We start from the raw sequence: 8572 nt of genomic DNA, 5'->3' as shown, positions 1-8572 counted from the left end.
CTTTTGAATAACATCAATATAAAAAGACTGTAAGAGGTTAAATAAGCAAAGGAACAAACAATACAATGTTTTGTTGTAAATAGCCGTTTAATCACACTCTACCATATTGTAGGGTGTGTTGAGAATACTTCTTGCATAAAATAATACACAGCTCTGTACTACATTATTAGCCATGAAGGAAGTTCTATAATGGTATCCAGTAATGGGATGAATATCAAATTTTTTCCCTTTATTGCATAAACCCAGCTCCACCTTTTAATACATTGATAAAAAAACCATTCGAGGTCTAATAAAGGAAAAACAATACAAATATTTGAACATTGTACAAATATATGTTTGTACTAAACTTCATTGTGAACTTAAATGAAAGGAAGAAAGCACTGAAATCTTCAAACACGCTTGTGGAAGCTTGAAATCTTGGACCTCAAAGTGGCAAGAGTTCTGATCACAAGGAAGAATATGATTTTCAGTTTCAGAATAAAATGCATTCTGCAATACTGTACAATAAAGTGAAAATCTGAAATTGCAAAGAATAAAATACCTCTCTCTTGACGTCAATTAAAGAGATTATTTTTAAACAAAAAAGAAAGAAATATGATGCATAATGGGGAATGAAACATAGGAGAAATCTTAAAATTTGTCTTTGTTTGAATACTTAAAATTAAAAAATTTGGTGACAATAACAATTTATTCTAGTAATTTTTAAAACTCTATTGTCTGCTTTTCCTATAACTATGTTGGATATATATGGTTTGCAAAAAGATATTAAAAGTCCTTCATGAAAGGAATAGGATGCAGAATATACCTCAATCGGAATCATACCCTTCACCGCCCACTGTAATACGGGGAATGTGAGCAATTTTTGGCCAGTCCTCTCCTATTTCCTTCTCACATCGCTTCTCTAAGTCAGGATGGCAACCATAAATCCATAAACTATTCAGATTGCTATGACTTAGGCTTGTTGGAAGACACCTCAACTTGTCACAGAAACCAATAGTCAATTGGCGAAGCAAGGACAGGTTTCCAAAGCAGTCAGGCAAGAATTCTAGCTTTGGAAGATCATTTAATTCTAACCTCTTGAGGGCTGTCATATGTCGTAAAGCCTCATGCAAACCTTCGACCTCCTTACATCCTTTAATCACCAATTGCTTGAGAGAAGAACTAAACATCCATCGTGGAAAATTGGCACCTTTGTATCCTTTCACCATCAAACTTTCTAGTTGTTGAGTATCAGGTTGAAGTACTTCAACAATATCCTCACCCTTTTCTTCTAATTCTGACTCTTCATCATTCCTTTCCCATTTCAACCCCAATTCAATTAGTTGCTTACTTGACATATTAGCTTTTTGGGCATCCATTACACTTTTTACTCTCTCCAGATGTATGATGTGAAGATCTCCTTTCAGCTTCAATGCTCCCAATTCTGCCAAATGGAACCCTTTTTCCTTGCCAACAAAGAAGGTGGTTAAAATCCTTAGGGAAGTTAACTTCCTTATATGAAGTGGTAAGCTTGATAGTTTGTCACAATCCTTCAAGGATAGCTGTTGTAAAGCCATCAAGCGTGTCGAACTGTTAGGCAACTTTTGCAACTCTCGACAACCGTCTAATTTCAACATCAGCAAATTCCACAATTTACATAGGGATTCTGGAAGAGTTTCAAAGCGGCCCCAAGAAAGATTCAAGTACCTTAAATGTTTTAAATCACCAATTGAAGACGACAATTGTCTTCTTTCTTCACAATGAAGCAGCGCAATGAATAACATTTTAATACATGTGGACAAAGCTTGTTGGAACTATAACGACCAATATGTTGGGATACAAACAAGTCCCACAGTAATAAAATATAATAAAAATAATAATTTATATAGCTTAAATATACTTCAATGATTGAGAGGCCTTTTGGGTAATGACCAAAAGCAAAACCGTGAGGGCTAAGGCCCAAAGCGGACAATATCTCATCATTGTGGAGTATGTTTATGTATTAACCCTATAAAATAACTCTCATAAAATATTCTCTCAGACAAATACCATAAATAACCCCATCAGTGGTATTAGAGCCACAGGTTGGATTCGGTGACAACCAATAACCCTTATAAAAAAAATGATAATGATAAAGTGATATATAAAGACAGATTCCGTTGCATGAAAGGTTAGATCCCCTCAATGATAATGATAAAGTGATATATAAAGACAGATTCTACTGCATGAAAGATTAAGTCCTTTGTTTGAGGGGAGGATTGTTGGGATACAAACAAATCCCATAGCAATAAAATATAATAAAAATAACAACTTATATAGCTTAAACATACTTCAATGATTGAGAGACCTTTTGGGTAATGACCAAAAGCAAAACCGTGAGGGCTAAGGTCTAAAGCGGACAATATCTCATCATTGTGGAGTATGTTTATGTAATAACCCTATAAAATAACTCTCATAAAATATCCTCTCAAACAAATACCATAAATAACCTCATCACAATATAGGTCCTCAAAGATTTGAGCTTATGCAACTGACTTAGATTAATGGTTTCCTCACTACAATTTGAGAGATGGTGGATTCTTTCGGACAAAGTAGCTACAACATTGTCTTCTGTTGCAATGCAACAAACATCCTCTGCAACAGATTGTGCAAGATCATGAACAAGATCATGCAACTTTGAAACTTATAACTTTGCCAGATTTATCTGTTTTAATATCATGGAAAAGTGATCTCCAATATAATTCACGCCACACACCATCACCAACCTCTTCAGCATCTAGTATTTCATTTGATGAAATGAATCCATTGGCCATCCAAAGTTCAATTAAATATTGCTTCCTTATTTTTTCATCTTTAGGAAATATTGCACAATAAGCAAAACATTGTCCGAGTTTTATGGGTAAGTTTAAGTAACTTAACCTTAAGGCTGGCATTATAGAGTTTTCATCATGTGGTAAATTCCACAGGTTGCTTTCCTTGACATAGACCCACTCTTTTCTCTCTCTTTTGAAGCGTAGAAGACCTCCTAGTGCTTTTGCTGCAAGAGGTACTCCCCCGCACTTCTTTACTATCTCCTTCCCAATGTCAACAAGCTCTACTTGTTCTACCTCATTATGTCCAAAGGCTTGGTATTTAAACAATTCCCAACAATCATTGTCTGATAGCATTGACAATTCATGAGGAGGCATTGTTCCCATGACTGCTGCAACTGTAGGAAGACGAGTAGTGACCAAAATTGAAGCACCCTTTGCCCCACAAGCCTGTACAGATTTTAACCTCTGCCAAGTTGGTTGCTTATCATCCCACACGTCATCTAATACGAGCAAATATCTTCTACTTTGAAGCAGATCTTGCATTCTTCTTTGTAATGGCTCTAGATCCAAATCCTCACATGCATGCCCAGATGCTGCTTCGATGATAGCTTTTGTCACTCTCTTCAAACTAAAATCTTCTGAAATACATACCCAAATTCTCCGCTCAAAGTGGTTGACCACCTTCTCATGGTTGAAGATGAGTTTGGCTAGTGTTGTTTTACCAAGCCCACCAAGACCTACAATTGGATAGACCGATAAATCCTCATGATGAGAACCATCAGCATCACCAATTAAAAAATCTACAATTTTTTTTTGTATCTTTTTCTCTTCCATAGACTTGTGGTTCATTGATGAATGAGCTGGTTTGGCGCCACCCCATTGGCTCCACTTTTTTTCTGGAGCGGTCTCAGACAAATGAAACTTCTGCCTTTCTTCAGCAATCTCATCTAATCTCTCCCTTATACTTTTCATTTTGTTAGCAATTTTGAAACCAAAAACAACACGCTTGGGATGAAAAGAGTAAGAGAGGGTAAGCGAGTGCTTCGTGTAGAAAAACTAAGAGAGACGAGTAACACTAAAATTGTGGGTGATCGTAGCAACTCACTGTGATTTTTATTGAATAAGAGATGGCCTTTAAATAGCCATTGTACAACGTACTGAATTAACAAGAAGATAATAAAATATCTTATCAAATCAAAACTTACCAAAAAACTATCTTATCTAATCTGAAACCAAATAACTCAAAATCAAATAATTCCAGATAACTAAATCGGATATCCCGGATATCTTGGATATCTCGAATATCTCGGATATCTCGGATATCTCTAGAAATTTAAGATTATCCAACAAAACTCCCCCATAATCTTAAATTTCTCCTTCTTCTTTCATTTCGATGCTTCTTCCACCAGAGCGCGATACTCCTCTGTGTACCATGGCCCCGCGAGCCATGCAACGTCCAGCACCCCCTGCGTCGAGGTGGCTGATGCCTCTTTTGGGACACAAAAATACCCGTTGCTCTTTGGTCCACCTTTAAACCCAGAAAGTACTTCATGATGTCCAAATCGGTCATCACAAACTCCCTCTTCACTTCTTTAAACTCCTCAACTAGCTCAGCTTTACTTCCCATCTCACTCTTCTCAATTGATCCGATCTCCTCATCCGTTGCTTTCTTCCATCTTTCATCAAGTACCACCTCTTTAGATTTTATGTCTTCTGTTCTTGTCAATAGACATACTACATGTAACTCGTCAGTGGAGTTGTAGATGTCTTGCAAGCTCCGAGTTCTAAGTTGCTCAGGTTCATCATCTTCCTCGGAATGCTCATTGGTCCTATCCGAGCTTCTCCCTATTATCTCCGAGTTCTCCCTTTCAGAGTTCGAGCTCCCCGAGGTCGTTTCCGAGTTACTCCAACTCCACTCACTTTCCTCATCTACTTGGACATCTCGGCTTACCAGAATTTTACCTGTAACAGGGTTATACAATTTGTAGGCTTTTGCCTTTTCATCATACCCGATCAAAATGTACTTCTTGCTCCTATCATCAAGCTTCGTTCTGAGCTGAGCTGGAACATGACCGTAAGCAAGGCTTCCAAAGATCTTGAAGTGACGTATACTCGGTTTTTGTCCACTCCATGCTTCTTGAGGTGTCACATCATCCAATTTTGAATGTGGGCACCTGTTCTGTATATATATAGCACACTGTACTGCCTCTGCCCAAAACTTCTCAGGCATATTCTTCCCTTTAAGCATGGTTCGGACCATTTCAAGAATAGTACGATTCTTTCTTTCAGCTACTCCATTTTGTTGTGGTGAATATGGAGCTGTGAGAAGACGCTTTATACCTTGCTCTTCACAGTATTCCATAAACTCTGCCGATGTGAATTCTCCACCTCTGTCCGACCTCAAAGCTTTAATTTGCTTGTTAGTCTCTTTCTCCACCATGACTTTAAACTTCTTAAAAGCTTCAAATGCCTTTGATTTTTCTTGCAAAAAATATACCCAGGTCTTTCGAGAGAAATCATCTATGAAAGAGATGAAATATTTCTTACCACTGAAAGATGCTGGAGAGATTGGTCCACACAAGTCAGTGTGTATCAGCCCAAGTTGCTCCTTCGCTTTGTGCTCGGACGAGCTCGGAAAACTTGTCCTTGTATGCTTTCCAAGTACACACGCTTCACAAAACTTCTTGTCAAACTCAACACCACGTAATCCGAGTACCAACTCCTTCCTTGATAGCTCGGCCAAGCCTCCAAAGTTTAAATGCCCAAAACGAAAATGCCACATCATGGCTTCATCCTTCACGTCCAGCTTCAAGCACTTATTTTGAAGGATGTTCAGCTCCAGTTTATACATCCTATTCTTTTTCATCTCCACTCGGGCTATTAAACGATCATGCTTGTCCTTCAAATAAAGCACTCGATCCTTCATCAGAACCGAGTTTCCTTTCTCCATCATCTGCCCCATGCTTAAGATGTTATTCTTAAGCTCGGGAACGTAGTAGACATTCCTTATTTCTCCAACTCGTCCATCCTTCTGCATAAACTTGATGGTTCCACGCCCTTTTACCGCCACCTTGGAATCATCCCCAAATGACACGAATCCAGCCTTTACCTTGATGAGTTCGTTGAAGAAACTTTCTTCTCCACACATATGATTGCTCGCTCCAGTGTCCAAATACCAGACCGAGTTGTTTAGGCAACTTGAATCAAGCTCGGCTTCTGACTTCTCATATGAGCTTGGAGGCTCAATTGTTGATCTCTCGACGCAACTCAAGTTTAGCTGGACCTCGGAGGCAGAACTCGGACGTAGCTTGGTCTCCGAGCTCTGCGTCATCATCAAAATTCCTGCTTCCTCGTCCTCTTCTTCTGTGAGAAGATTCTTCCCTTTTTCTTCACTTCGGCTTTTAGCTCGGCAATACTTTGCTATGTGACCGTATTTGCCACAGTTGTAGCAATTTGCCGATCTGCATTCCTTTGCGTAGTGGCCGAGTTTGCCACACTTATAACATTCCACCTCGGACCTCGACTGACTTCCTTGGCTACGATCACCTCGTCCTTGTCCACCTCCATGGTCACCTCGTCCTCGACCTCGTCCTTGATCACCTCCATGATCACCTCGTCCTTTGCCTCGTCCTCCATGATCACCTCGTCCTTGTCCTCCTGATCTTCGGCCCTGAGTGTTCCGAGTTTCATTCAAATCAAGTTGCGCCTGTAATGCTTGATCAAGAGTATTCTTCATCTTCCTCCTCCTTTGTTCGTGGGCTTCGAGTGACCCAGCGAGCTCTTCCACTGAGAGAACTGACAAGTCCTTTGACTCCTCAATTACGCATGCAATACTCTCGAAATCATCTGTTAATGATCTCAAGATTTTCTCCACAATTCTACTTGCTGGCATTGGCTCCCCATTCCTTCCTAGTTGGTTAGCCACCTTCTCCACCCGAGTTATGTACTCGGATACTTGTTCCTTATCCTCCATCTTCAAACTCTCAAACTCTCCTCGGAGAGTTTGAAGTCGGATCTGTCTGACACGGTGGTTACCTCTGTGCGCAACCTCTAAGATCTTCCATGCTTCCTTTGAAGATGCAGCGTTTGCAATCTTCTCGAAACCTGACTCATCCACGGCATTGTACAAAAAATACAAAGCCGATTTGTCCTTCACTCGTGTCTTTTCCAATGTGGCAATCTGAGCCACAGATTGGTCTTCGTCCTCCTCGGGTTCTTGGAACCCCTTCTCCACTATGTCCCATAGACTTTGGGAACCCAACAAGGTCTTCATTTGTAAACACCAATTATCATAATTGGTTTTCTTTGACAGTTGTGGTACGGTCATTCCATTCACAACCTTTGCCATTACTCTCTCTTTCTTCTTTCTTCCCCCTTCACAGGCGCACACTGTTTTCCCCTCACACTCGGCACTCAGAGCATATAGCTCTGATACCAATTTGTAGAAAAACTAAGAGAGACGAGTAACACTAAAATTGTGGGTGATCGTAGCAACTCACTGTGATTTTTATTGAATAAGAGATGGCCTTTAAATAGCCATTGTACAACGTACTGAATTAACAAGAAGATAATAAAATATCTTATCAAATCAAAACTTACCAAAAAACTATCTTATCTAATCTGAAACCAAATAACTCAAAATCAAATAATTCCAGATAACTAAATCGGATATCCCGGATATCTTGGATATCTCGAATATCTCGGATATCTCGGATATCTCTAGAAATTTAAGATTATCCAACACTTCGTACCTCATCCAGCTCGTGAACTGCATGTTTTAGCTTTTGCAACCAATCCTTTATGGCTTCGTCTGAGAATTGCTTCACCGCAGCATCTTGAAGTGTGGCTTTGATTGCAGTAAACATGCTGCAAAGCTTAGTAATGTCACGACCCACACCCAGGTACAATGTCAAGTCCTCTTTGACGACTGCGATCAAATTGTCAAGCAGAAGTGCAATCATAGTCTCAGCCATCTTTCAAATTCTCACTCACAAAAATGAAAATACAAGAGAGGTTGTATGTTTCAGAAATGGCAATGCAATGATAAGATTACGGGGAAGTCTAGAAAGAACCCACAAGTAGTGTATCAAAAGAATTTTTTCTCCAGTTACAAATTTAACGTCCAATTAACTCTTGATGCTTTATGGTAGTTCTGTTTCCTCTACGCATTATTGAAATTTCATGGAAGGAGCGAGTTGTCTGTTTACTTTATGGTCAACTAATGAATGTGGTCAACTAGTGTATAGGCCCGTGGGATGCACGGGGAATACTTACATTAATGTTTGAAAATTTTAAAAATATTCATAATTGTATAAATACTAAACAAATTATTTATATATTTAATAAATTATAATGATTGTGTTATCTATAAATATAGTAATTAAGATATTCTTCATTCCTTATAGTTCAATGCTCAGAATTTATTTCAAAAAAAACTTTTAAATATAGTATAGTTATGATGTTGTAAAAAAATATTACAATCAAATTAAACGATTTTTCTTATTCACCAAAATTTCCTATATATTGTCTTTTTTTTATTACCATATTAGAATATTTGATAAATGGGTTGAAAATAAATAATATAATTATAAATCTCTTTTAAATATTATAATTTATTGGTTATTATCCTTTTTTAAAAAAATTAGTATGTCAATTATAAATGACAAAAATAACTTAGCGAATAACATCTCTTATAATTTCCTAAAGATCACAGATAAAAACTACATGGTATGGATAATATTTTTTTCTTTTTCTAGTAACTTATAAATATGATAATTAAA

At 38.1% G+C, this 8572-nt stretch overlaps 1 pseudogene; it reads right to left on the bottom strand.

Moving 5' to 3' along the window:
- Positions 1–203: 203 nt before the first annotated feature.
- LOC109800941 (uncharacterized) lies at positions 204–7765 on the bottom strand (annotated as a pseudogene).
- Between the last annotated feature and the right edge of the window lie 807 nt (positions 7766–8572).

Source organism: Cajanus cajan, chromosome 11 (genome assembly GCF_000230855.2).
Source record: "Cajanus cajan strain Asha chromosome 11, NIPB_CcT2T_4, whole genome shotgun sequence".
NCBI classification, from domain to species: domain Eukaryota; kingdom Viridiplantae; phylum Streptophyta; class Magnoliopsida; order Fabales; family Fabaceae; genus Cajanus; species Cajanus cajan.
Note: the sequence above shows the minus strand (reverse complement) of the source record. Positions and strands in the feature narration are given on the sequence as shown.